Source organism: Gobio gobio (genome assembly GCF_949357685.1).
Source record: "Gobio gobio genome assembly, chromosome: 22".
In the NCBI taxonomy this organism is placed as follows: domain Eukaryota; kingdom Metazoa; phylum Chordata; class Actinopteri; order Cypriniformes; family Gobionidae; genus Gobio; species Gobio gobio.
The window spans coordinates 23,877,858-23,905,747 of NC_137118.1; the positions used below are offsets into that span (position 1 = coordinate 23,877,858).

Below are 27,890 nucleotides of genomic sequence, written 5' to 3' on the forward strand. Positions count from 1 at the left end.
GATCGATGCGCGCTCACGGCTCCGCTCATATGAATGATTCACGTTTTAGTTGCTATGGCGACGCCTGTTATGAATTCTGACGCAGACTCAGACACGCACCGATTGTGTTGTTGATCTGTTGTTGAGCAGAGGTGTCAAGTAACGAAGTACAAATACTTCGTTACCTTACTTAAGTAGAAATTTTGAGTATCTATACTTTACTGGAGTAATTATTTTTCAGCCTACTTTTTACTTCTACTCCTTACATTTTCAAGCAATTATCTGTACTTTCTACTCCTTATATTTTAAAAATAGCCTCGTTACTCCTATTCCATTTCGGCATGTTTTCATTCCGGCTTGTCATAAAATAAAAATAAACTATCCAGATAAATCGCGCCATACGGACAGAGTGAATTTGATTGTGGTTGGATGAGAAGGATAAACACAAACCATTCCGACACCCTATTGGGTTGTAGGCTATCAATCACGCCTGCACCTGCACAAATCACACACACCATGTTGCCAGATAGGGCGGGTTCTCGCCGAAGAGCACGTACTTTCAGCCAATCAGCGATCAGCAGGCAGACGTGCTCAGCCTCATTCATGACTTTAGCCGGGTTTTTAGCGCGATGACTCGTAGCTGTATATTCCAGTGAATCAGTGATCGCTATGCCAGTGGCATAAATACACAGTAAGTTGTATCTACAGTAAAGAGTGGGAGAGTGACTCAACTCTCAAACGTGAATTACACCTGTGACTCGAAGACTCTTTATAAATATAACCGTGACTCCTGTCCATCATCATACACACACTTAGGACATCTGCAACTAGCAACACCGACAGCTGCTGAAAGATGTTAAAATCAACGACTAATCCGTTTTGACTGTGCTAAATGTGCATGTGCCATGTACTTCACGAAAGACATACTGTATTTTTGTCAAAGCAAAGTGCAACACAAGGGTAAGCGCATTGTTGTTATGTATTTGTTGACGGATTATTGTACAGTAGCTATAAATGAATTACGCATTTTGGCAGTGGTGTGTGCATTAACGTGTGAAATGCCTGTTAATTACATAGCTTTTTCCAATCTCTATATTGGGCACTTTTTGCACGTAAATTGGCTTCTTACTGTTGACATTGAAAATCTTGTGTTTTTCTAAGGGATTGCTGTTTTGACAGTTTCTAGCTGGACATAGTCATATTTGAACCGTTTTACTGGGATTTTTTTTTTTTTTCATCAATGTTATGCTTTAAGGAGATAAAATGGTAACTTAGCCTACTTATCAACATTGATTGGTATGGCAATACAATAATATCACATTATTTTGGCAGTTAAAGTTTGGGGTTTTTTTCTTGGAGTGACTAGTTGCCTATAAGTATTGTAAGAGGTGCAAACTTGTTATCAATAACCAGGCATGTTATCAATAACCTTTTTTTTTTTTTTTTTAAATATAAATGTACATTTGGTGAGGTTTTTGGGCTGGAAATTGTTGACCCAATCTGGCCACACTGATCACACATTCAAAAAATGGTTATTGATGACATGCCTCTGAATTTTGACTTTTTGCACCTTTACAATATTTATAGGCAACTAGTCATCAAATCTTCCACTCCATGAAACACGTTAATGCTCAGTAGTACACAATATGGTTCTTTAATGTATTTGCATTGTCTTAAAGTGCGTTGATTTTCAATGGGAATATATGCGGCTGAAACGCGTAGCCAAGTGCATCTAAAAATGTTCAACATTAACTTTTTAATATAACATTATAGTCATTATGGCCTTCAGAAAAATGTTTTTTTGAGGAGGTGGGGTATGCACTGTGGCGCGGCCTAATCTTTTGTCCTTAAAGGGATACTTCACCCTAAAATGAAAATTCTGTCATCATTTACTCACCCTCAAGTTGTTCCAAACCTGTATGAGTTTTTGTTCTGAAGATATTTTGAAGAATGTTTGTAACCAAGCAGATAGAGCAACCATTGACTGCCATAGTAGGGGGAAAATGCTATGGCAGTCAATGGTTGCATATAATCTGCTTGTTACAAAAATTCTTCAATCTTCAGAACAAAGAAACTCATACAGGTTTGGAACAATTTGAGTAAATTATGACAGAATTTTCATTTTTGGGTGAACTACCCCTTTAATGGCATTTTTTCCCCTTACATTACTTTTACTTTTATACTTTAAGTAGTTTTGAAACCAGTTACTTTTACACTTTTACTTGAGTAAAAAGCTTGAGTTGATACTTCAACTTCTACAGAAGTCTTTTTAAACCCCAGTATCTATACTTCTACCTGAGTAATGAATGCGAATACTTTTGACACCTCTGTTGTTGAGAGAGACGACTGAGGCGATTTCACAAACTTTTGCAGAATATTTTCTGTGCTGACCTTGAAATTTTGAAGCTGTTTGGAGGAGACGAGACTTTTATTCTGGAAGAACATCGCAGGAGATATCCTTTACAGAGTTAAATTTTTGAGTTGTAGATACTTTTATCTTATTGTTCTTTTCTTATTTTAGGAGTGTCGAGTTTGATTAATTCTTTGTTTTTGTTTTCTTTTTTTTTGGAGGAGTATTTTTGAGGAGAGTTTATTGTATTGTATTGTGTGTTGTTTTGTTTTGTTTTGTGTTTTGTATTGTTTTTGTTCCAGATTGCAGGAGGATGTCGATGGCGAAGATGATGGGTGAAAGAGAAGGTGAGTGCTTTAACGTTAGTTATGTTATGTTACTGAAATATTTCAGCCTCGGGCCGCTCCATATCCAGGAGAGCTGCTTTCTCTCAGACGGCTGGTCAGGAGGTTTGGAGACAGACAGTGTTCTGATGACCGTGATCAGGCCTGGGCCGGTTGCATAAACCGTTAAGACTAGTCTTACAAGTTAGACATACATTTTTTTTCTTTAAGACTGTTCATAATTTTTTTTAAATCAGTTACATAAAAACATAGACTTGCCTAACTGCTAGTGGCTCATACTAGATCTTAAGACACTGTCTTAACGTAATGGCTTAGTTTATGCAACTGGCCCCCAGGATACGCTGCCAGACCAGACCCAGATCACAGATCCAGGAGCTTCCTACACATTTAGCGCTTCTGTCTTCTGAGTTTTCTGTTTCTGTGCCCACAGGTCAGACTGACAGGAAGAGAGCGTGGCAGAGCGGCAGCCGGCAGAGCCCAGATGATCATGGACGTCCGTCCACTCCATCTAAAGGCTTTCGCAGAGGTCAGAATAGGCTTTTATTACACAAGTTATGGCTCAGTTAAAGGGTTAGTTCACCCAAAAATGAAAATGATGTCATTAATTACTCACCCTCATGTCGTTCGACACCCTTAAGACCTTCATCTTCGGAACACAAATGAAGATATTTTTTGTTGAAAGCTGATGGCTGAGAAGGCCTCAGATAGGCCTCCATTGGCATTCAGTACACAGGGTTTTTCCTGGGTCAAAAATGGTCTTCGGTGGTGGCTGACAGACATGACACACGCACGCACAGTAAAAAAAGTCCCCTACCCACATGATCTGCAAGCGCAATACTGACAATACATTTTAAATAAATTCAAAGAAAGTTTGTAACTTTTGCTTATCTTATTTTGATCCCACATGAAAAAATACTATAGTATATTATAGTAAAATTACTCTAGTAAATACTATAGTGTTTTTGAACTGTACTATAGTAAATATACTACAGTAAATAAACAAAGTGTAGTAAATACTATAATATAATACAATATACTACAATTTACTGTAGTATCTTTACTATAGTATGGCTCAAAAACACTATAGTAATTTTACTATAATATACTATAGTATTTCTTCATGTGGGATACCTTGATGTTTGTTTTTGTTCCTCATTTTTACACTATTTACTGATAATTGTTTTGGTATATAATCATATCAATATTAAAAAGTAGTTTTTAAAAGATGAACAAATAGCCTAATTTTCTGCCATATACAATTTCATAAAATTATCAGCTAGCTAACAACAACTTTGTTCTGGGTTCACCTCACAGTCTAAACTAAGTGATTTATAGGCTATTTATTTTACTACACATTATGAACATAAATAAGCTGAAAGACTGGATAATTAAAACTAACTCTTACACCCACTCTTGCTAAATTGTGTAAGCACACTTGTGTTCTCATTTCAGGTGTTCTGAGTAAATTTAAACTGATTCGTTAGTTCAGTGTTGGACAGATCAGTTGTTCTAACCAGTCGTTAAAATGATTCGGTTCATTAGGTTGCGAATCGGACATTAGCAGACGCGTTGTGTGCGAATCCCGTCTGTTAGAACATCGCGAAAGATTTGTCAACACACAGAAAACACTTCATAACTGGACACGATTTGTTTCCCGTTTATTGAAAGTATGCTTTATGTCAGCTGGTCAGAGAATCAGTCAATGTTTTTTGAGCGCATTTCACACCCAGCGGCAATGAAAGGAAAACATCGTCTGATAGCGCCACGTGCAACATGGATTCGGTCTTCCGACCTTTTGATTTTTATTAACGTAATATGTGAAATATTAGAAAGCTAAGAATGCTTATTTTGAAGACAGAGAGAGTGCGAGCGAGGGAGGAGCTCTGATCGTCTCTCTGTCACTCAGTTACAAGCGCAGCATCTATTCTACATCATTCATAAATCACAATAGCTCATCAAATAAAGCTTTGGCGGGACAAAAATTTGTTTTGGCGGCCGCCAAAAAATTTTCAATGTAGGAAAAACCCTGGTACATTTACACTCACAAGACCCATAAAAGGCACTTAAAATGTCGTTACAAAGTCCATCTCACCACAGTGGCTCTACAATAATTTTACGAGGCGACGTCAATAGTTTTTGTGCCAAAAAAAAAATCAAAATAACGCCTTTATTCAACCTCTTCTTGTCTTCCGTGTAGGCCTCCACGACGCATGCGCGAGAATATGACGTAGCGCCGGCGTTTGGGTGAACTAATAACCCTTTAACAAATAATGTGTCATTGAAAATAACAATTTCATGTGACCACTGACATTGATTATTAATATTATTAAAAATGTCTTGACCAGGCACCATGTCCACATCATATTTGTCCCTCTCTGAGGACAATATAGTGAGGCGGTTCTGCAGAGAGTCGTTGAGCCTTAGCAGCCGAGGCTCGTACATCACGAGCTCAACAGGTGAGACTGAAATAAGGCTGGGCAGTGTACAGTCACATTGAATTTCATTTTACTGGTGACCTTTTTTTTAAGTAAAACGTAAGTTATGTCATTTTATCACTGCCTAATTGGACGTCAGAGATGTTTCTAATCATTCAGTTTTGTTTTCTTCATTTCAGAAAAACCCACAGAATGTAAGAAGAGGAAACGAGTTCGTTCTTTCCTCAGGAACGTGTGTAAGGCTGTGAGGCGCTCGCTCCTCTGCTGTTGTCTCAGTGATGTGGATGTTGTGGAGTCTTTTGTTCCTCCAGCGGATCTGGAGCCAGAGCCCGATCCTGGTCCATCATCACCTGATCCAGATCACTCCGGCGTCAAGCCAAATAATGGTCAATCTGCAGACATTATTTCTCCAACATTGTTTTAAACAGAATTATTATCGTCTTGTTTGCACTGATATTTTTAATATAAAACAAAGGATCTAGCAATCACAGATCCAGGAGCTTCCTACACATTTAGCGCTTCTGTCTTCTGAGTTTTCTGTTTCTGTGCCAACAGGTCGGACTGACAGGATGAGAGAGTGGCAGAGCGGCAGCCGGCAGAGCCCAGATGATCATGGACGTCCGTCCACTCCATCTAAAGGCTTTCGCAGAGGTCAGAATAGGCTTTTATTACACAAGTTATGGCTCAGTTAACAAAATAATGTGTCATTGAAAATAGAAAGTTGAAAAAAATAAAACATAAAGTAACAATTTCACCATTGACATTGATTATTAATATTATTAAAAATGTCTTCAGCAGGCATCATGTCCACATCATATTTGTCCCTCTCTGAGGACAATACAGTGAGGCGGTTCTGCAGAGAGTCGTTGAGCCTTAGCAGCAGAGGCTCGTACATCGTCGATTGGAGGTGGAGTGGCGATAGATCGGATAGCCGAAACGAACAGGGCAGTTGGAGCGACGAAGAGTGGATGTGCCATCCGCTGCCAGGTCAAGTTCCCGTCGAGCCAACGGAGACTTCAAATGGCCTTATGGAGGCTTCACCGGTGAACACGAGCTCAACAGGTGAGACTGAAATAAGGCTGGGCAGTGTACAGTCACATTGGATTTCATTTTACTGGGAACCTTTTTTTAAAGTAAAAGTATTATTTATTATTAAAATTATTAAAGACATTATTTCTCCAACATTGTTTTAAACAGTATTATTATCGTCTTGTTTGCAAGCTCATACATTTCTCATATTTTGTTTTTCAGACTCCTTTGAGACTCTCTATAACGTGGGAGAGATGATTGGATCCGGAACTTTTGGGAGAGTGTTCAAGGGAACACGGAAGTTTGATGGCAAAAAGGTAAAGCAATCTTGCTGAATTGTACAAACATTTCTGCTCTTGCATGCATCAAAACATTCTTAATACAGATGGGTTAATACTTAGATGCTCAAATCGTAAATGTTATGTGCAAAGTCAGGCGCTTGAATACCGTTATTGAACGCTGTTTTTTTTTTTGCAGGTTGCCATCAAGCAGATGCACAAGATTGACAATGATCGTTATCTTGATATTGTAAGTTGGTCAAAAGTTGTATTTGTTGTTTAAGTGCTGTTTGTTGTTTAAGTGCTGATTACTGTAGTCAATACACCTGTAGGAAGCATTAGGTGTAAATGTAATAGATCAATAAACCTGGAAAGGCTCTGATGATCGTGTCTGTAAAGATCAAAGAAAAGTACATTTAAAAATGATAGGTTTTCTTCAGATTTTTACCCAGCTAACCTTCTGTCTACTACTTTTCTCTAGCCCGGGCATCCCGAACCTCTCGTTACAGAAGTGGCGCTGCTGCTAATGATGAGGCATGAACCCATAAGCCCCTACGTCGTCCGACTGTACGACTGGTTTGAACATCCTCGGACATTCGTTCTCATAATGGAGTTCCCTGACCCCTGCGAGAGCTTGCTGGACTTCATCATTCGTCATTCGTGTCAACTGGATGAAACAACAGCACGGGTCGTCCTGCGACAGGCTGCGCTGGCGGTACAGCACTGCATCGAGCATGGCGTTTTTCATAATGACGTTCATGCAGAGAATTTCCTGGTGAAGACAAACACGTTAGAGCTCAAGCTGATCGACTTTGGCTGCGGTCAGCTACTTAGTGGTGATGGCTACGAGACAAAAATATACCGTGGTGAGTATTTTTGGAGTGTGGAAACCTGGATGTAGTGACTTTCTGATTATTTGATGCTTTGAAGAAATTGCTCAACAATGTGCAAAAATGTCTTGCTCACAGGATTACCTTCTTACTGCCCACCTGAAGTCTTCACAGAATCTCGATTCCACGCCGTCCCAGCAAATGTCTGGGCTCTAGGGGTGTTGTTGTACCTGATGGTTAACGGACGTTCTCCCTTTGGCAATAGAACGGAAATCACACAGGCCAAAGTTACATTTCAGAACTCCAACTTATCCAAAGGTGAGTGAAGAATATCGATAAACACACACACATAAAGCAAAGGCTCTGTTTAGAAACAGGTAAAGGTGAAGTATGTAAGATGTTTCAAGTTGAAATGCATTCAGTTTATAGTTCACCAGATGCTGTTTTCATAATTGCCAACATTCGTGTCACATGGTCATCATGACTAACCAGCTCTCTCCTTAATAAAATGTGTACAGAATGCAGTGATCTGATTAGCCAGTGCCTAGCCCGGGATCCAACGAAACGGCCGACGTTAGAGCAGGTGTTACAACATGAATGGATTAGAAATGATCTGGAGAAGTTCAGGAGAAGTTCAGGAGATTCACTCGATCAGTGATTTCAGGTGTGAGGTAGTGTAACAGACAGAGTAGGATTAATATCATTTATCTTCAATTCTGGATTATTTGTAGTGAGGTTTTCAAATTTGTGTTCATGTTCTTGTTATAGTCAAGTCAAGTCAGCTTCATTTATACGGCGCTTTATACAATACAGATTGTTTCACAGCAGCTTCACAGTAATAAACAGGAAAATAACACAATTAGTGATGCAATTGCAAGAATTCAGTTCTGTTGTAAATCAGCTAAAAAAAAAAAAAACATTCATGAGTTCACATGTTCATATAATCTTTGTATTGGATAGGAGATAACACTTGCTGTCCTTGGTGGAGGGCTTGAGCTCGAGACTTGACCAGAAGTCCAACCCCGACCTGACAGGAACCCAAGCCGATCCTGGTCCATCATCACCTGATCCAGACCACTCCGGTGTCAAGCCAAATAATGGTCAATCTGCCGGGGATGAGGGCTTCCCACTGATGACCAACCTCTTGCGGCCATACCCTGGACATCACATCCCACCAGAGAAAAGGGTGTTCAATTACCGCCTCAGCCGGGCTAGGTTGGTAGTTGAGTGCGCCTTTGGCATCCTCTCAGCTTGGTGGCGGATGTACCGCCCGTGTCATTGCAACCAGTCCAGAGGTTGCAGAGGTGTGTGTGAAGGCCACATGTGTGTTGCACAACTTCCTGGGGCAAAAAAGTGGCCCTGGACTTTCTGGCACAAAGCGGCCCATCACACCCGGTGTGCAACACACCTCACCATAAACCCACCAGCTCATTATACACAGGGCAATTTTAAACACAGAAGCTATTTATTCAAAAATATGAATTATATGAATTGTTTTATTGAAATGCTTATCATACTGAATGACAGGCATACTTCTTCAGTTTATAATTTGTCTTTCCTGGTGCACATGGCAAATTGTATTTATTTTTTTTTGTATACAAATTTTGATTTCTCTTTTCCATACACTGTAGTTTAATATCATTAAGTTCAATACCTACCATAAAATCAGACCATATAAAATGCTATTGTCTAGAACAGAGTCCTGCACAGCTCCGATTTTGTAAACCCGCACCCGCCCGTACCCGCAGTGCTTAAAACCGCATCCGACCCCTTCTCCGACAACAGCACTAATTAAAATCCGCACCCGCCCCGACCCGCTTAAAATAGAACCGACGCCCGACCCGCACCCGCAATAAAGTCAGTTTAGCATATTACATTATAGACACTGTGGCGAGCAGCGAGGCCGAGGGACCGTGAGGGCGGGACGAGGCGGCGCTCATCAGGGAGGATGAGCGCCAGCTGCGCGCCACAGCGATCTCGGCCCTCGCGGAGGAGTGAGGGACTATAAAGGAGGAGCGACGACAGTGAGGGACGAGAGAGGACCAGGCTGGATTTTGTGTTATGTTTTATTTTGTGTTCGCTGCAGTCGTCCGTGAGGGGCTGCAGCTTTTTATTTTCATTTTGTGTTTGTTTGTATGTAGGCGGCAGTCGACCGTGAGGGGCTGTCGCCGCCATTTTATTTTGATTAAATGTTTTGATTGTCCGCCGGTTCCCGCCTCCTTCTTCCCGTACAAACAACGTTTACTACAGTGGTGCCGAAACCCGGGAGGAAGGAGGGACACGCTGTCGAAGAGCCCTCGCAGCTGAGGGGGATCGCGGTGCCGCGGAGTTCGGGCAGCGCGGAGGAGAGAAGTCCGCGAGCGGCTGCCCGAAGCGGTGGTGCTGGAGCGGATGAAGGTCGGTGGGACGGAGAGCTCGCTGCCGTGCCCCTGGGTCGAGGTGGGGTGGCTGCCGTCCGCGAGGGGGCGAAGGAGTCCCCAGCGCTTGCCCGGAGCCGAAGCCTGCTGCCGCCCGCCATATTGGGGAGGAGCCGGAGCGCTGCCGTCCGCCAGGTTGGGGAGGAGCAGGGAGCGCGGGACGGGGACTCGCTTCCGGCCGCCCTCAGAAGGAGGAGCCACCGCCAGCCGCCAGGGGGCGGAGGAGTGTCGAGCCGTCCACCGGCCGTCCAGTACCACCGCATGGCACCGCGAGGAAGAGCCTCTCGGCTGGCTGAGGACGGAGCGGCAGTGTGTCTGGGAACCGGACCAGAATTTTTTTTTTTTTTTTTTTCTTTTCTCCTCTCTCCACTCTCTCGTCTCTGTCGCTCCTCATGCTCCCCGCTCCGTTCTCTCACCTCGCTGTTCTTACCCCCAGGTCCCGCGGCCGCCGTGATCGCCTGCGAAGGGCGTTGGGGGTATGTGGCGAGCAGCGAGGCCGAGGGACCGTGAGGGCGGGACGATGCGACGCACATCAGGGAGGATTAGCGCCAGCTGCGCGCCGCAGCGATCTCGGCCTTCGCGGAGGAGTGAGGGACTATAAAGGAGGAGCGACGACAGTGAGGGACGAGAGAGGACCAGGCCTGGATTTTGTGATATGTTTTATTTTGTGTTCGCTGCAGTCGTCCGTGAGGGGCTGCAGCTTTTTATTTTCATTTTGTGTTTGTTTGTATGTAGGCGGCAGTCGACCGTGAGGGGCTGTCGCCGCCATTTTATTTTGATTAAATGTTTTGATTGTCCGCCGGTTCCCGCCTCCTTCTTCCCGTACAAACAACGTTTACTACAGACACACTTACAAAAATGTTTATTGCCAGCATACATAAGTTATTACACGACCATTAACTTAAGGACAACTTCGGGACATTCTAAAACGCTTAACGTGGCTTAATGTAGGTAAGACACTGTTATTAAGAGACCAAACTCAGTAAACATAATACTAATAACGTATACTATGTACAAAAGTACAAAAGTGGCTTAATGTAGGCTACTAAGACAGTGTTATTAAGAGACTAAACTCAGGAACCATAACAAAAATACTGTTCGATTGAACTGCGTGTGCTTGGTTTTGTTACCACAGTTAGCTGCGTGCTTCCTCAGCGATGAACTTCCACATTTGCGGCTATCTTTTCTTCAACTCCTCATGATCCATCTCGACGAGTGCAGGCAGAGCGCGCGCGCGGTTGTGATTCTCCTGGGAGGAGAACAAATAAACTGATATGGATTTGAAAATCAACTTGAAATACAGGCAAGGCATATTTTTGTATATGCATATTTTCAGGAACACATCTACAATATACATGCATATATTTTTATATATAGGCCTATATTCGTTTGCACGTGACTTTTTAAAACCCGTGTTTAGACCCGTGTTCTCCCTTGTCCGACCCGCACCCGTATCCGACACAGTAGGATGTTTTTCACCCGTTTCAGCAATATTCGCGGGTCACCCGTCACCCGTGCAGGACTCTGGTCTAGAAGACTTAGGATGTAGTGCAGAATGTGGACTGTTTTAGGGTGCCTTTCTAGTGGCTATAGTATCTAGACATCTGTAATTTTATGGAATTGAGCTCAAATAGTGGAAAAGAGTTTAAAAATGATATGAAAAATACAGCATATTAAAATGATTTCTGAAGGATCATGTGACACTTACTGAAGTAATGATGCTGAAAAGTCAGCTTTTACAGAAATAAATTACATTTTACAATACATTCTCATAGAAAACAACTAGGCCTATTGGAAATTGTATCAATATTTCTTAATATTTGTGGTTTTACTGTATTTTTGATCAAATAAATTCAGCCTTCTTCTTTCAAAAACAATTTAAGAAGTCTTAATTATTTCAAACTTTTGATTACCAGTGTGTAAAATAATGCATGTAACTAGCAAATTATATATTTATTTTCATATGTCACTTTCCATTGGCCACTTGAATATGAAAGTTGCCAGTTTTAGCATGATATATGAGAAAGATATTTTGAGTATTATGAATCATTTGAAAATGATTGTGAAATTACTGAAGAAAGCCTGGAAACAGAAAGACAAACATTCCCTCTGATATGCTGAAAACTGCGACACCTACGCTAATGTTTCTTTGTGCATTCTGTAACAACAATAAGTTCTGGGGAATAATTAATTCAAATGGTATGAATATTCATGAGTTTATGAATATTATTAGCTTGTTGTACAGAAAAATTAACGTATAACGGAACCTTTAATCATTTAAAAGTAACCTTTATCCAAATTGATTTCTTCATCAATTATCAATCTTACAAACCTTAAGAAACATTGATCTGTTTGATCAGGACAAATAATATCTCTTATGTTTGCACAATTTGTATTACTAAAGTAGTAATACATGAAAATCAAGCTTAAATGGGTAGCTTAGATCTTACGCTTCAGTGACTTCGAGATTTGTGAGCAAAACAATAAGGATTCAGTTTAATGCAATTATTGAGTTTTAATAAAACACTATAGAATACAAAGCTACGAATCACACGGGGGTAAATATGCATATATATAGGAGAAACAAACGATATGGTACAAACAAGGAAAAATCAAACTTAACGAATAAAATCAAAGGGAAAAGAATGATGGAAAGAGAGAATCCACGAGGGAGAGAGAGATGAGAGAGAGAGAGAGAGAGAGAGAGAGAGAGAGAGAGAGAGAGAGAGAGAGAGAGAGAGAGAGAGAGAGAGAGAGAGAGAGAGAGAGAGAGAGAGAGAGAGAGAGAGAGAGAGAGAGAGACAGACAGTTCAATCACTTCACCAAAACCCTTCAGACATTTATGATTTCGTGAATCAGGATTAATTCAGACAACCTCGTACAAGCAGTTAAAGGTGAAATATAATACTTGCATTAGGCTCTCTCGTGTACGTGTCTGAGTTCGAATCGTCGTGGAAGTTCGCTAAGGAGGTGAGTCCGGAGAATTTCTGTGAAGTTCAGGAAAGTCGCTCCAGAAGTTGCAGGTCTCTCTCTCTTGGCTTGGTGCCAAAGGAATCCCTCTCTCAAAGGAAGGTCAAAGGCCAGGGTCCTTGTAGTGGCGGAATGGCGGAGCGCAAGGAGTTCATGATAACTTCTGCATTTATAGATGGAGTGGCCGAGCCCGACTTATGGAAAGATCCAATCACGTCCGTGGAGAGATCTTCTCGAGAAGGCGCGAGTGTTCCATTGTTCTCTGAACCCCCCTCCTCTGAGTTAATCAATAGGGTGGAAATTCTAAGCCTCTTTTTCTTTAGAAAGCTGGTATTTCTGAAATTATGCATCAAAATCTGATTTTTGAACCAAATTTGGCCTAGTCATAATTTTGCGATAACAGAGATACTAAGAACGGTCATTCTGCGATTTGCGCGTCCAGATATACAAGATTATCACAGTTACTGGCATACAGGTTTTGATTGGCAACAGTAAACATCCTAGTTATTCTAATACATTGTATAAAGACATGAAATCAACGGATTATATATATTTGAACATTATTAAGACAGTTCTTTAAGTCCCATGTTTTAAGTAACACGTGTCGTGCAAGAATTGTCTTCTTTCAGCGCTGATATGTGTGTGTGTGTAAAGTCATGTGGATGCCTTCAGGCGGTACAATTCGATGCTCCATTCTGTAGACTCAGACAATCTGGCGGACATCGTGGTTGTTCATTAACTTCGATATCTCTTACACACACACCCCATTGTCTATGTCTGATTTGATTAGGAGAGTCACGAGTTGGTGTGTAGAAGCCTCATCCGGTGATGTATTCGGCCCAAAATCTGATTGAATCGGGTCATTGTTGCTACAATTCTTTGACGACGAATAACGTAAAAGGCATTATAATCTGATTCATTCTGAAAGCTCAACAGTAGTTTACATCCCTGGAAATTAATGTCCGTCGTTTAACATTTTTAAAATCGTTAACAGTCGGGAAATATTGCTGCCCATTGACTCGTATTCAGCTCTTACCTCGGCTCGCATTCAAGTGTCGCCCGCGCTGCTCGGCTGCTGTGCACAGTAAATCCCGCCTCGTCGAATTTGATTGGATATCGCAAACATTTTGACATTGACGAGCGCTTTTACACCACTGAGACACTGGGACTGAGCAGGCTATAGATTAGAGTTTTGCATGGAGTTTTGCCTCAAGAGGGCTGCGCGGGCCATTCGTCTGGGCTGACGGAAGGATATAGGCTACGTAGTTTTACTATAATTTATTCTTCATATATTTACGTAGCAACGGGCAGGCCCACATTGTCCAGCGGCCCACCGGGAAAACGCCCGGTACGCCAGATGGCCAGTCCGCCCCTGCTGGAAAGGGGGAGAAGATGCGCACACAGAGCTGAACCCACCATTGAGCCATCTTCAGCTCCTGAGGCCCTGCGAGATGCACCAAGGATGGGCTCCAACAATGCCACCCGTAGAGCTATCCAACTCCGAGAGACGTACTGTGCCTACTACTTCAACCAGGAGGGTGCAGTGCCATGGCAGCCGAATTCATAGAATACGCCAAAGGCTCTTTTCAGAGCCACAAAACCCAAAAGCTCTTTTAAGAGCTACCTATATTTTTCTTAAAAGTGCAGATTCCAAGTGTCATAACAATTATTTTTTACATTAAATTAACATGTTGGTTTTATATTTTCATCACCATGTCATAATGTACATAGCCTTTGCCCTTTCAGCCCTGTTTTCAACTAATACATTCATGATTTGAGCAGATTTTCACTGGAGAGAAAATACAAAGGCCTTCACAGAACAAAGAAACTCATACAGGTTTGGAACAACTTGAGGGTGAGTAAATGATGACAGAATTTACATTTTTGGGAGAACTATCCCTTTAAGTGATTGTATTGCGTCGACAGCGCTGTATGATACGACAAATTTAAAATACTTACTGTATTATTCTATATGAACATGAGAAAACAATACAGCCATACGATTATTTTAATATGTTTATTTTAGTGCTGTATGTATGTAATATGTATGTGTGTGTGTGTGCAGAAGCCTGGCCCTCCTCAGCACAGAAAGCCTACGAAGGGACGGCAAGAGGCTCTGAAAGAAAACCTCGTCTTCATCTGCTGCTGGTGTTGGAGGCGGCGGCGGCGGTGGATGTGGCAGCGTGGTCATCTGCGTCAGGGGCTCAATTGCTGCCAACAGTCCTCTCTCAAAAGAAGACATTTCCCTTTTTTTTTATCTTCCTACCCTTGTCATTGATCTCGACAGTTTCCTCCTGCTCTGTCTGTCTGCCTGCATAGTTACAGCAACAATTGATAATCAATGAACATGGCATGATTTTAATGTCAAATCATTCTTTGAAATAATTTATTATATAACGTTATTACGCATTAGGTGTCAACGGTTGTGTGGCCTAAACTTTGCAGCATATGGTTCAGCTCTACACAGATTGACATTGATTTTCTAAATGACTTAACCCTCCTTGATAGTACTGAAATAATAATGTATTTGAGAGCTTTGTTAGGTTCTGCCTGCCTGTGTCACTGCCTGCCTCATCTCCTCTGCTTGAAGGGGCTTGCTGGGTGATGGCCTGGCTGTCTTCTCTGACCTGGCTGTCCTCCTCTGGCTCTGGACTGATGGACTGATGTGAAGGGGGCAGAGGTCGTCTGGGGATGTTGCTGGACGTCTCACGGTCATGAAGGAATGGTGTGAGAAATCCCAACACCGCCATGAAACGCCAGGGTTGGGTCCCAGGCGACCCTGCCCCACTCCTTGTCATTTCCCTTTCTTTTTTCTTCTCCTTCCTAAATCTGTCCCCCAGTGACTTCCATCGGGTCCTACATGTATCCTCTGACATGCAAAAATGTAAATAAATTAAACAATTCATTCAAATACAACAAGTGTTGCTCAAGTGTTTAAACTTGTTTAGTTATTAAAATAAGAACTGAATTAAACATGCCAAATAAAACAGGTTCTGGTATAGATTTCAATTATGCAAGGTTCATAATAAATACATTTTTTTAAGCGTTTACCATCTACCAGCCAACTGACAGATAAACGGTCAAATCCACCTTCCACTCAAATGTAATTCATTATTTTGTGTATGAAAACTGATCACTTTAATATTTTATTCCTCATTTGGCTGGGCGATAGCGCCTATTTGATCCACACATGATATGATATGCTGCCTGTCATTCAATGATAAACAGAGTACACGGACAGAATACAAGCATGATACATACCAGATTCTCCAACCGTCTCTGCCACCTCCTTCCAGGCCTGGTCTCTCCGGTTTGTGTCCCAGTATGTAAACAATGATTGGTCGTCAGGGCAGGACTTAGGGTGGTGGGGGCCCCTGGGCTTGAGTCACTTTCGGGCCCTACCTTCTATACATTACTTTAAATAGAACAAAATGATACATAAGCTATGTATTAGAGCAACACAATTCTGGATAAACTGAGAATAAAAATAGAGATCACGATTCTGAACAAACAACTAAACAAAATAACATAATTTATGTTAATTGCTGAAGTCTACAAAAAATTTTAATTAATCTGAATTATTTATTTAAAAAAAACTTGGGTTTGAATGAATGATTAAATTCCTCAATCAAATACAATCGTTCCCATTCAGTCGGTCAACTCGGTACAACACATGACTATGGGATATCGCGCTCTAGCGCCATCTGCTGAAGACACCTTTATTCACGCCTGAAAGGCCAATGACGCATGACGACGTGGGCGGGGTCCCTCGCCCACAGCATATAAATGCAGTCGTATGCGTCATTTCCCTTGTTCTTCAGCTCTTCACCGTGCTGCTTGAACACCATCACGCCACATTTTCGCAAGAAAAGCCCACGGTGGTGATTATTGTCGAAATTAAGGCAAAAAAGAGAAAGCTTATTTAGCAACAAGTTTAGCTTTGCTAACGAAAGGCTAATAAGTTTTTCTCAAACAAAATGTTCAAACTTATGCCACATTCACAAGATAATCCACAGTGATGACTCTTGTTAATGGAAAAGACATAAAAGAGAAGTTTTTGGCTTGAGTTTAGTACAACTAACAAATGGCTAAAAAATTTTGTCATGATAAATATCTGAACAGGTTATCTCCCCTGTCCTATGGCATGTGGGTGTTCATGGTATAATCATAAGTAGGGTGTTCAGCATGCTCGGGCGGCTCTCGAGGGAGCCGCTTGCGAGCATTATGAGAGCTGACACTCAGGCTGCTCCGCTCTCGGCTGGCCGTGTTCGATGAGGCCGGCCAGCCTCGTGAGCCCCGTGGATCGGTCCCGCATCCGCCGAGGCGGTGCGGCGAGGCCGGTCATGGGGCTCACGGATGGACTGTCAGCGGGACTTGGGACTGCTGAGGCATCTTCCCAGTCTTTGTCTAATTAGGCTGGACTAGATCTCTCCAACCCCAGTGCGTGTACGTTGTGCCCTACCGGCAGCTCTGCCGTTCCGCTTGGCGGGGCAGTGGTCGAACACGGCCCGCTCCTGTCTTCAGGTGCTGATCCAGATACGGTGATCGCCGGTTTTGGAGGCCACGGAGAGTTGGGATGATCGGGTATAGACCGAGGAGTGTCGGTGTAGCGTTCACGGGGTGATTCGGTCTCGCTAGAAGCGGGCGAGGAATGCTCTGATGATATATATTTTCAAACCGGGCAGATCGCGTCTCCCCGAGGTGGGTGAAAGTGAAATGATAGCCCTTGAATTGATCTGTGTTGGAGAGCGGCAACAAAGTTTGTCGATAGTCCTGCCGTGATACAGAAGCTTGCGGGTTTGATTCCTGTAAAATCAGCGATGCAAACTCGCCTGCCGATCTATCCAGATTGGGCAGTAACCCAGCAAAATAGCGGGTTCAGTTTAAGTATGTTGTCAATAAAATGTGTATTGAGCATACAAGACCTCATGTATTGATTTGTTAAAACAATCAGATTGCACTGGAACCTCTAACCTCACAGTCTGGCCGTATGCCGACAGATGAGAATAATGCAGTGTTATGCAATTTACAGTGATGTTTGCAGAAGGACGCGGGATTCCACAAGTGATGCTTGAGAATCCTCCTCGCTGTCTGCCTTGAACGGTGGCGCGTAAGCGCACTAACAACACCATGGCTTCTTCGCACGATTCCAGTAGGGCTGTCGGCTGCGGTTTCTCTCGCGCCCCCCTCTGGTTTGGCGGAGTAATTGCAACTTCATTGTTTGAGAGGGGAAATCCGTGCTCTCCTCAGCAAAATGGCAATTCAAGTTTTGCCACAAGGGAAAATGGAGAAAGAGATTTTTCAGAGTAAATTCCTCCTCCTCCTCCTCCTCCAAAAAAAAAATAAATAAAAAAAATACCAGACTTGCAGCAGTTGAACAAACACTTTAGAGTGGTTAATGTGTCAAGTTCAAAAATGCTTGCAGTATGTCACCTGTTCTGCCCTCTGCATCCTCGGGATCGGCTTACATCGGTGTGTTTTTGCCCGATGCATCTTGCCACAATCAAACAGGAGCACAGAAAACATTTCTGAGGTCTCCGTTGATGGGATTGCCTATAGATCCTAATGGCACTGCGCATATCTGAAAGATATGCAGAAGCGGTGTTGGTTCTGCTGTGCCATCAGAGCATAATATTGTTCTCCTATTTGGATGACGTGCTCCTGGCTGCAGACAGCAGGGAACACGCAGTGTTGTAAAACACATGCACTTGTTTTTCCATTTTACGAGCTCTGGGATTTTTTCAGATAATCTCAAAAGGGGCTGTTATGTCTCGGTCTGTTATATCTTGGTCTGGGGATAGATTCAGAACCGAACAGAGGGCAGAGGACTTTTGCAGTGCTGAGACTGCTGGGGCTCATGACCCCGATAGCAGTAGTACTGCTGGATTCTCCTCTTTGTGTTTGCAGTTCCGGCGCTGGGCGTTCGGTAACTTGCTATATGCCATGTGACATTTAAGCATGGTTCAGTAGCGCTGTGTTGGGCGTTCAGACCATGGTCCCCTGGGAGTCCTAGATCTGTTAACAGAAGGAATTCCCCTGGGCAGGGTTACGGCATGTTCATTAGTGATGACAAACGTCACAACATGGACGAGAAACTCTGTAAGAGGAGAGTGGTTGACAGCGCTGTAAGAGCTTCACATACATTTATGTGGAATAGTTCTCCTGGTGCTGAAACACTTGACCCAGCAGGGCAAGCATTATTCAGAATGGAAAATATGACAATGGTCATATATATGTAGGCAAGGAGGTACTCCCTCTCTGCTGCAATTGGCATGGATGCTCTTGATACAAGGCAGACCTGCGGTGGCTTATGCACTCTTGAATAGTGGTGCAGATCGGGTGCAGAAATGTGTATCTTTTTGCATCTGCAGAAAACATGCGCCGCCCGCTGTTTTCTTGATTATGGACTGGAGTGCCCCGTAGGGGGTGGATGTCCCAACACGTATAGCCCAGGTTTCTGCTGTATGCAGAAGGGTCCATCACTGATTTTGGTGGCATCTTGCTGGCCAGAGAAAAAGAAATGGTACACAAGCATCATGGCATTGCTGTTAAGGACACACACCATGGTGTCTTCCCCTATGCAGGAGGCAGATTCTGCACCCTCGGCCGGAACTGTGGTCTCTAAGGGTCTACATGTTAAGAGAGGGAGAATCTGACTATAGCTACAAAACAGGGCGCTTGCTTTCTGAAGCACACCGTGTTGTGTTGAAGTAGCGCATGTTTGAAGTTTGGTGCAGGTGAAAATCTGTATCACTGTGTCAGTGCCTGATTGATACTGTTTTCTTCTCCGAAGAAAAGTCACTCCCATTCCATGCTGGAAGTTTATTGGGCGACTGTTTTCGGCTTTCATGAGGGCATTAATGGTGCTGCGCTAAAGCGCGCATTTTTCGGTTCCTTAAGAGGATCCTGGCATACTACGATTTTTGTTCCGTTTCGGGCACAGTCGAGAGTGTGAGTTTTTCAAAGTATAGCCTACTCCATTGCCCACATCAGTGGAAAGGTGCTTTTGGCGCATGTGCACTATCTAGTGCATTTTTGGTTTTCGAGTGCTTTGGTTTTCAAGTGCTCTCTCTCTCCTCTCCACCTATAGTTGGTGTGTGGTGAGCGCGCTGGTGCCATTGTACTGTGACTGCCCTTGCATCATCCAAGTGGATGCTGAACACTGCTGGTGGTTGAGGAGAGACCCCTGACATGAGTGTAAAGCGCTTTGGGTGTACAGTAGTACATAGGAAACATGCTATATGATTCATGTCACTCGCACATGTGCTGTTTTATGTGCACCGTCCGCGGTCCCAAAAATTGGGCTGCACACGGACAGTGTGCGCGGCCATCTGCGGACTCTCCTAATGGTGATTATTACGTCACACGGACAGTTCACGGACTGTCAGGGAACTCTCGCGTTCCACTCCATCTGTTGAGAGTGTGAGCTGGTCACGGTATACTCCTTTGGCCAGGAAGGCCGGGTATGGTTAATTTCCCGCATCCAGATGCGTCACACACGCAGTCGAATGAGCGCGGATGACCAAGTTCAATACATGTGCAGTATAATTGTTGTGACTCTTCTGTCGCTTCTGTTTTTCTTGCACATGCGCTGTTGTATGCGCACCTTCCATGCATTCTCAAAAACAATTGGGCTGCATGCTGACGGAATACTTTGGACTTAAGTGTAGATGGGTTCGGAATGCGTGCTTCTGAGTGAACTTTGTCCGCAAGTGGTCAAGTCACTCATACGCTGTGGCATGCGCACCAAAGGCCCTCCTGTTGACGAGATTTTACGTCACACGAATGGTGCGCAGAACGCAGACATCCAAAGTATACCTGGAGCTTTAAGGTCAGCGTTTTTAGGCTCGTTACAAACTGTAATGGTCATGACCTGATGGTTGATCTGGAGGCTAGGTGTGAACCTCCGTTTAAGCCTTTAGAATCCTTGAATATAAGGATGATTCCTTGTCATGGACACTGGCACCAGCAAAGCATGTTGGTTATCTTCATGCGCTATTGGTGCATCCCCTTTGCAGTTTGCACCCAAGCTGCACTTGGTGGTTTTGCATCCAAATGCGGCGTATATGCCTAAAGTCAGGTTGGGAGTATGCTCTCGTTCGAGCTGTCTGCCCTATGAAATCTCTGACTCAGAGAAAAACAGGATACTTGCTTTGTGCTTTGCGCCATTTGCGATTCGTACGCAGGTGCGTTCGGCAGTTGCAGGCTATGCACTCGCCTGACCAGCCTTTTGTCATGTTTTCCAACTCAGCCAGTGGGAAGCCGCTATCTGAGCGATGTCTTTCACATTGGATTGTACAAGGCTATTTCTATAGCATGGAAGGAGTTGGTTCTGCCTGGTGAGGTGTGTGAGCACTCTACAAGGGCATGGAGATGTCAGGGGCTTGGTTTAATATTCTCGTGGGATGCCAGCTGGGCATCACTGTGCACAATTGTCCGGTGTACCCACTAGTTGCCACTACGGCAACAGTAACTCAGGCTGTGCAAACCACAGGGGTTTTTATAGGGGCCATGCATCTTTCCCTCGGAAAAGGGTTATGTGGCGGTGCTGGTCTATTACGTTTAGTTCAGCGACTTGGCGGGGCGTGAATATATGTCCCATAGTCATGTGTTGTACCGAGTTGACCGACTGAATGGGAACGTTGAGTTATGCATATAACTACTGTTCCCAGAAGGAGGGAAACGAGGTACAACACCTCTGGGCCCCGCACAGTCGGGGCTCGGTGAAGAGCTGGACTGAACAAGGGAAATGACGCATACGACTGCATTTATATGCTGTGGGCGAGGGACCCCGCCCACGTCGTCATGCGTCATTGGCCTTTCAGGCGTGAATAAAGGTGTCTTCAGCAGATGGCGCTAGAGCGCGATATCCCATAGTCATGTGTTGTACCTCGTTTCCCTCCTTCTGGGAACAGTAGTTATATGCATAACTCAACGTTTCATAGATGAATCAGCATCTTTGAACCAATCTCCTGAATGAACGATTCAATGACAAATGTTTTTTAAAAGTAATTTGTCGCCATCTGGTGGCGTAACAATATAATCGATCCAATCGTTATTTGAAGTGCAAAGCTAATTTCAAAAGGTGACTGGTACAGTATACAGTGTTACATGTAAAAAAAAAGAAAAAATACAAAACGTGAAAATGTATTTATTAGTGCTGTCAAACGATTAAAATATTTAATCGCGATTAATCGCATTAATGCCATAGTTAACTCACAATTAATCACAATTAATCGCACATTTTTATTTATTCTAAATGTCCCTTGATTTCTTTTTGTCCCATTATTTTTTCTTATTTTAATGCTCTTATCAACATAGAAAAGTGGATCGGCTTGCTTTGTTCAAATGTTTGTTTTATTGAAAACAACATTGGCATACTGTAGTGTTCGATTTCACACCAACATTCTCACTTGAAGCAGTCATTCACACTTGGAGCAAATAATCGCTCACACAATGTAACACTGTCCATCAATAAAAGGGTGAAAAAAAATACTTTGTTGCACAAACAGCCCCTTCAACAGCCCTTTCTAAGGGATCAAAACAGGGTGATACAAAATAAAATTACAAAGTGCACATGCAAGGTAAACTAGGACTCCGCCTATAGTGCAGTTAAACCAGGGGTCGCCAACTAGCGGACTCCGGTCCAAATCCGGACCGCGAAGCCTTTTGACGTAGGCTAATGAAACAGTTAACGTTGCAATGCTCACTGTTGCGTTCAGACCCAGACGCGCGGTCAAGCATGCACACCGGACGCGAATGACGCGACATGCACGCTGCTTAATTCGCGCCGCAGAATGTCTATTTGCGTCTTTGCGTTGACTTAAATCACTCGCGCAAAACGCTTCATTCGCGTCCGGTGTGAATGCACCATCAGAGCAGAAAGCAGCGCTCAAGACAAGCACTTTTAGTTGAAGACCCCTGAGTTAAACCATGGCATAATACGTTTCTCATTTCGGCGTCTCACGCTTGCCATCCACGTCTACTCTTTTAATGGCCCAAACAAGTGTGGGCAGCCGCAGCGTGCCTGATGTTTTGTTTCCGGTCTAGCTACATCCGGAGTGGTGTTGTAGTTTTTCTAACGTTACTAGTTGCTGCAACAGCATGTGAAAAAACTACAAAGTTTGTTAGACCAAAAAGAACGTTAATCTCGCGATAAAAAAATTGACGCCGTTAAAATAGGTTTGCGTTAACGTCGTTAATAACGCGTTTAACTGACAGCACTAGTATTTATATGACCACTGATTGAAGCTTGAAAAAGTTTTCCAATAAATAAATAAATAATGATTAAAAAAGTTCAAAGTGATCATGTGTTTATTGCAATGCACAAATGTCTTGGTCAGAATGAGAATAAAACACTTATTTACCTGGAAACCATATTGAAAAACAAATCATTTGTATTACATATAAATAGCTAAATCTATGAGTGTATAAATCTTAAAAAAAAAAAACTGTTCTTGGTAAGTGCTGACATATTGTATAGATTATATACATCTCCATACACATATAGGAAGTGTTAGGCTGACTTTGACCTACAGTATCACTGCATGAAAAGTGGGATTTTCGACCCCGTAAACGCCTGTATACTCCAGGAAATCTCCCTAATTTTCGGCAGTTTTCGACAATTTAGAGGCAGCGAACGTCGCGTTTGTCTGTGCCACAAATTGTCGTAAACGAACCATGACGTAGGTGGAGAGCCCCCCCGCTGAGAGACCGCGCGGAGGTGCGACGCCTCTAATTTGCATATGAATAGCAGCGAAACCAGAGAGTCAACGGCCAGACTTGAATTTACTCACTCACTATTGGCTGAAGCCACTACATTTAAAAAAGAAAAATCCCTCGTGATTGGTTGGCAGATCACTGCAAACCAATCATTATTGGTCCCCCTGGCTCATTATAAATGTAAACCCCAATAATAATAATAAATATATAATTTATGTTGTAATAATTTGTTTCATATTAATGTTATTGTGCTATGATGTATTCATACCATCAAGGAATATATGGGAAAATTATACGGACCGTGCCGTTTATTCAAACAAGGGGCTTCATTTATAAGCATACAGCTGTTCATTCAAGAGAAAGGGCTTCATTTATAAAACACAGCGGTTTACTTAAAGAAAGAGCTTTATTGTTAAACACACAACTATGTACAGTGCAGCAGTAATGTCTCGTAATGTAATGTAGAGTTCGGCGTGCTCCAGGCTGCGAGAGCGCGGTGGCCGCACAATCCATCCAGACACCCCGTCAACAAAGCCGTCTTCCTCGTCAAACATGAGTTCAATGGTCGCGGACTTCCAAACGTCCACCTCATCCTCATCCAGCACTCTCTCGCTTCCAGCAACTGTAATACAATCCATAAAGACAATAAGCAACCTGAAAAATACTCACATTGACAAAAAACGGATCTAATATAATAAATCTTACCCTTTTTCTTCTTGATCGACTCCGAGCTAAACTTCGCAGTTTCCGCCTGCTATGTAACGTTAAGTTCAGGTTGTTTGTATCTGAAGCTCCAGCGTGTCGATTCATAATACGTCTTACAGGCAGCTGGAAAACAATTACATGAGACTGGTATTAATAAAAACAGTCACGTTAAAATTAAACAAGGAATGAGAAACACATTAGAAGTTACTTACACACAATTTCGTCATGATCAGCGGTTAAATCTGGACTCGCGGAAATCGCTCCAAGCAGATAAGAGCTCACAGCTTCGTTATGAGGCGAGGATAGTCTGTGTAAACAAAATGTGCAGTTTTAAGCTCGGATCTATTAACGCATCCATTTCCTTATACAGCTGAATAAAAGCATATTCTTTAAATCGTAACGTTACATACCCATGCTCTGGTTCATAGCGACTGCAGTTTGCCTCAGAGTTATGAAGACGAAGACAGCCTCCTGAAAATGAGTCCAAAAAGTTCGTCGCGTCCATGCAGAGATTGAGTTGAAGACGGTGTCCTGTCATTGTTGATCACGAAAAAGGAAAGCAGCAAAAAACATAAAAAAAAGTTTAAAGCTCGTCTTCTACGCGTCATGGCCATGACCTCGACCTCGCACCTCATTGGACTAGGGCTATAATAAGGAACGCGCCCGGGGCCAAATCTCTTTATACGAAACGCGTGACTTATAATCGTTTCAACCTTCAACACGCCCTGTTTTCCGCTTCAACGCAGCAATTTTTTACGTGTGTCTTCTGTATGTGTAGACCCATGGTGTAGACACGCACATTCTGGTCGTGTAACAGGCATACACGCACAGTCGACGCACAGTTTTAACATGTTAAGAAGACACATTTGAACGTGTTTCTTAACGCGCACATTCTGTACATGTCGAAGTGTAATATTTTTTTTTAAAGCAGACTTACCTTTAGATGTAGCTTAGGCTACATACAGATTAATATAAGATATTAATTAATTGCTTAACTGACTACTGTGCTAGAGTAAAGTAGCCTAATGTTACAATGTATATTAAGTAAATGCTTAATATTATACAATTATTATAATTTATCTATATGGGTTATTGTTTGTTTTTTAAAGTTAGGCTATATATAATTTCTAAAAGTATAGGCTAATTTACACAGCACATATTTATAACTGAAAACACACACAACTTTATTCACTTTCACATAATAATGTTTTTGTAATTTGGTGTTTAGTTTGTTGTATAGTTTGTTTATACTGTTCTGTCTCTGTTTTGTTTCCAGGAACATCTGATGAGTGCTATAATAAAATGACTTCATTATATTTAAAATATGTTTTGATATTCATTTTATTTATATTATTAATATTTTATTTACCCATAAACGTGTCTTTAGGAAGCCATAAGTTATAGAGACAAGAATAACTTTTGCCATTTAAATGCCACATTCATTTACTGAGGACCCATACAGCCAATGATCATGTGTGAAAACACATACATAAATTGATCACTTAGAAATCAAAACTAAGGTTTGAGAAAGAAAGAATATGCATACAACAAAATATATTGTTTCATAGCAGCTTCAGTAACAAGTTCAAAACAAATTCTGCTGTAAACCGGCTCTAACAAGCCAATATAGTGTCAATATTCAGCTCAAGTGACTTCAGTGTTGATTCAGTTCAGTTGATTTCAGTTCAACTGTAAATTCCTCAGTTGTGCATTGTGTGTAGTTAGATATATGCAAAAACAACATTTTTGGAAATAGTTAAAATAGTTTTGCACAAAGTGTTGCTTTTGCAAGAGATGTCTGATGTTTTGTGTGTAGAGTTACAAGAAATGGAGCCATATTTTCAGAAATTGTGTGTAAGCAATTAGATAAAACTGTAAATGAATCCAGTTTATTTTAGTTCAGGACTCATAGTCCAGGTGTTAGTAATCTGTGCTTAATCTTTGTTCCAGGCAACAATTTTTTAACTCACGATTAACTAGATTAAGGCCTACTCTTGGCATAATTTAAACCCTGTCCAGGAAACCACCTCTTGAAAATCTGCATTGATAATTCATAAAATGTGGTGTGAGCTCAATTTAAATGACAATTACAGAAAAACACAATCTGACTTAACTATAAACAAACAAACTTGTACTTTTCACATTTATGATTAATAGCCATTTAAAAAATCATTCACAGTGCAGGGTGGACAAATTAATGTTGGTATGTAAACTGTATGCTTTACTTGATTTATTTGTGTGCTTTGGTTCATTGTCTTGTTGCATCACATAACCTCTCTAAAGGTTGAAGACATGAACTGCTGTCCTGTATTTTTTTATTTTTTTTACATAACATTGGTTATTGCTAATGACATACAGAGTAATTAATCTACACTGTGAGCCCGGACAAGTTGAATCTACTTAAAAAATTGGAGCAAACTGGTTGCCCTAAAAATTTAGTAATGTGAACTAAAACGAGTACATTTAACTTAAATTTAAGTTAACATTTTAACTTAAACTTTAAACTTGTTTTAGTCAAAAAAATTCAGAACCTAGATAAAACTCCCCCTGCTGCTACTCTGATTTGCATTTGTGTAGCTCACAGCATCTTCATTTACATGATAAAGCCTCCCCTAGAATTAAGGGGAGGGGGGGTCATGGGGGGACAACTGCCAAGCAAGGCCCACGTCAATTTCAGACAATTTACGGCAGTTTTCGGTGTTGCCTGCAAATTGCCGTGCACAGTCGTAAACCTGAAGTTTCACGGCAATCTACAGTGTCACATACTGACGAAAATCCCACTTTTCATGCAGTGTATGTCTACTACATCACATATAGCCAGACTCAAAAAGGGATTGACCGGCAAACTTTGCCAAAAAGGCGGCAAGCAAAACAAAATACACAACCGATGGATGGTGGGTAGAGCAACCATTCTCTGGGCAAGTACTCACCATTCAAATGAGTTTTAGGGTGCTTTCACACTTGGTTCGATTGCCTGGAACGAACCCGAGTTCGATTGCGATTGCGGAAATGAGTGAAACACACACAAACACACATTTTTATCAAATCATATGTAATTAATATCGGTTCACTTCCGCGATTTAGTACGATTGCGTTCACATCAGCAGCGAACCGTACCGGAGTTCACATGAACCGTACCCCAGACCACCCTTTTTAAGGGGACTCTGGTACGGTTCGCGGGTGCGCACCCGAGTTCGGAAGACCGTGTTCACATCATCCAAACGAAGCGAACTTCTGACATCAATCGAGTCTCTTCTGATGTTTGTAGTGGCGTTCAGAAGCCTTGACATTAGCATCCTTATTTTGAACGGATTTCGGACCTTTTCGCGCCCAATAAGCACGCACGTTTTCCAATCAACAAACTTTAAATTAAAAATTAAATGACTGACATATTATTGAAAAAAATCAACGTAAAAGGGCGGGGCCCCCTATTGGGCGGGGACCATGGGCTTCAGCCCAGTCAAGCCCAATGGTAAGTCCGGCCTTGTTGGTCGTAAAGGACCGGGTGATTACCCACCGCAATTATTAGCTTTTCCTCCATTTTAGATCGTTCTTCACTCTTCATTCACCAGTGTTTTAAACGAACGCTATTGGCTAGCGTCTGCTCTAGGATATTTGCATAGGGTGATCTGATTGGATGACGCCTGCGTTGGCGCTTGAAAAGTTGAGAAATCTTCAACTTTTGCCGCTTGCAACCTATGCTTGCAACGCGAGTGAAGCGACGCAACGGAACCCACAATTCAGTTCGGCAACGCATGACGTCACCCATTCAAAGTAAACGAGAAGCGTTGACTACGGCTTAACTCCAAGCTTAACTCCAAGTCTTCCAGA

The 27,890-nt window shown here is 42.3% G+C and overlaps 1 long non-coding RNA gene across 1 annotated transcript; it reads right to left on the reverse strand.

Annotated features, from left to right (window-relative positions):
* Positions 1-23,290: 23,290 nt before the first annotated feature.
* LOC307118306 lies at positions 23,291-24,932 on the reverse strand. The gene is made up of 4 exons (XR_013815523.1): positions 24,470-24,932; positions 24,272-24,366; positions 24,060-24,182; positions 23,291-23,976 (listed from the first exon to the last, which is right to left on the reverse strand). It is a non-coding gene; the product is annotated as an uncharacterized lncRNA (long non-coding RNA).
* Positions 24,933-27,890: the final 2,958 nt, after the last annotated feature.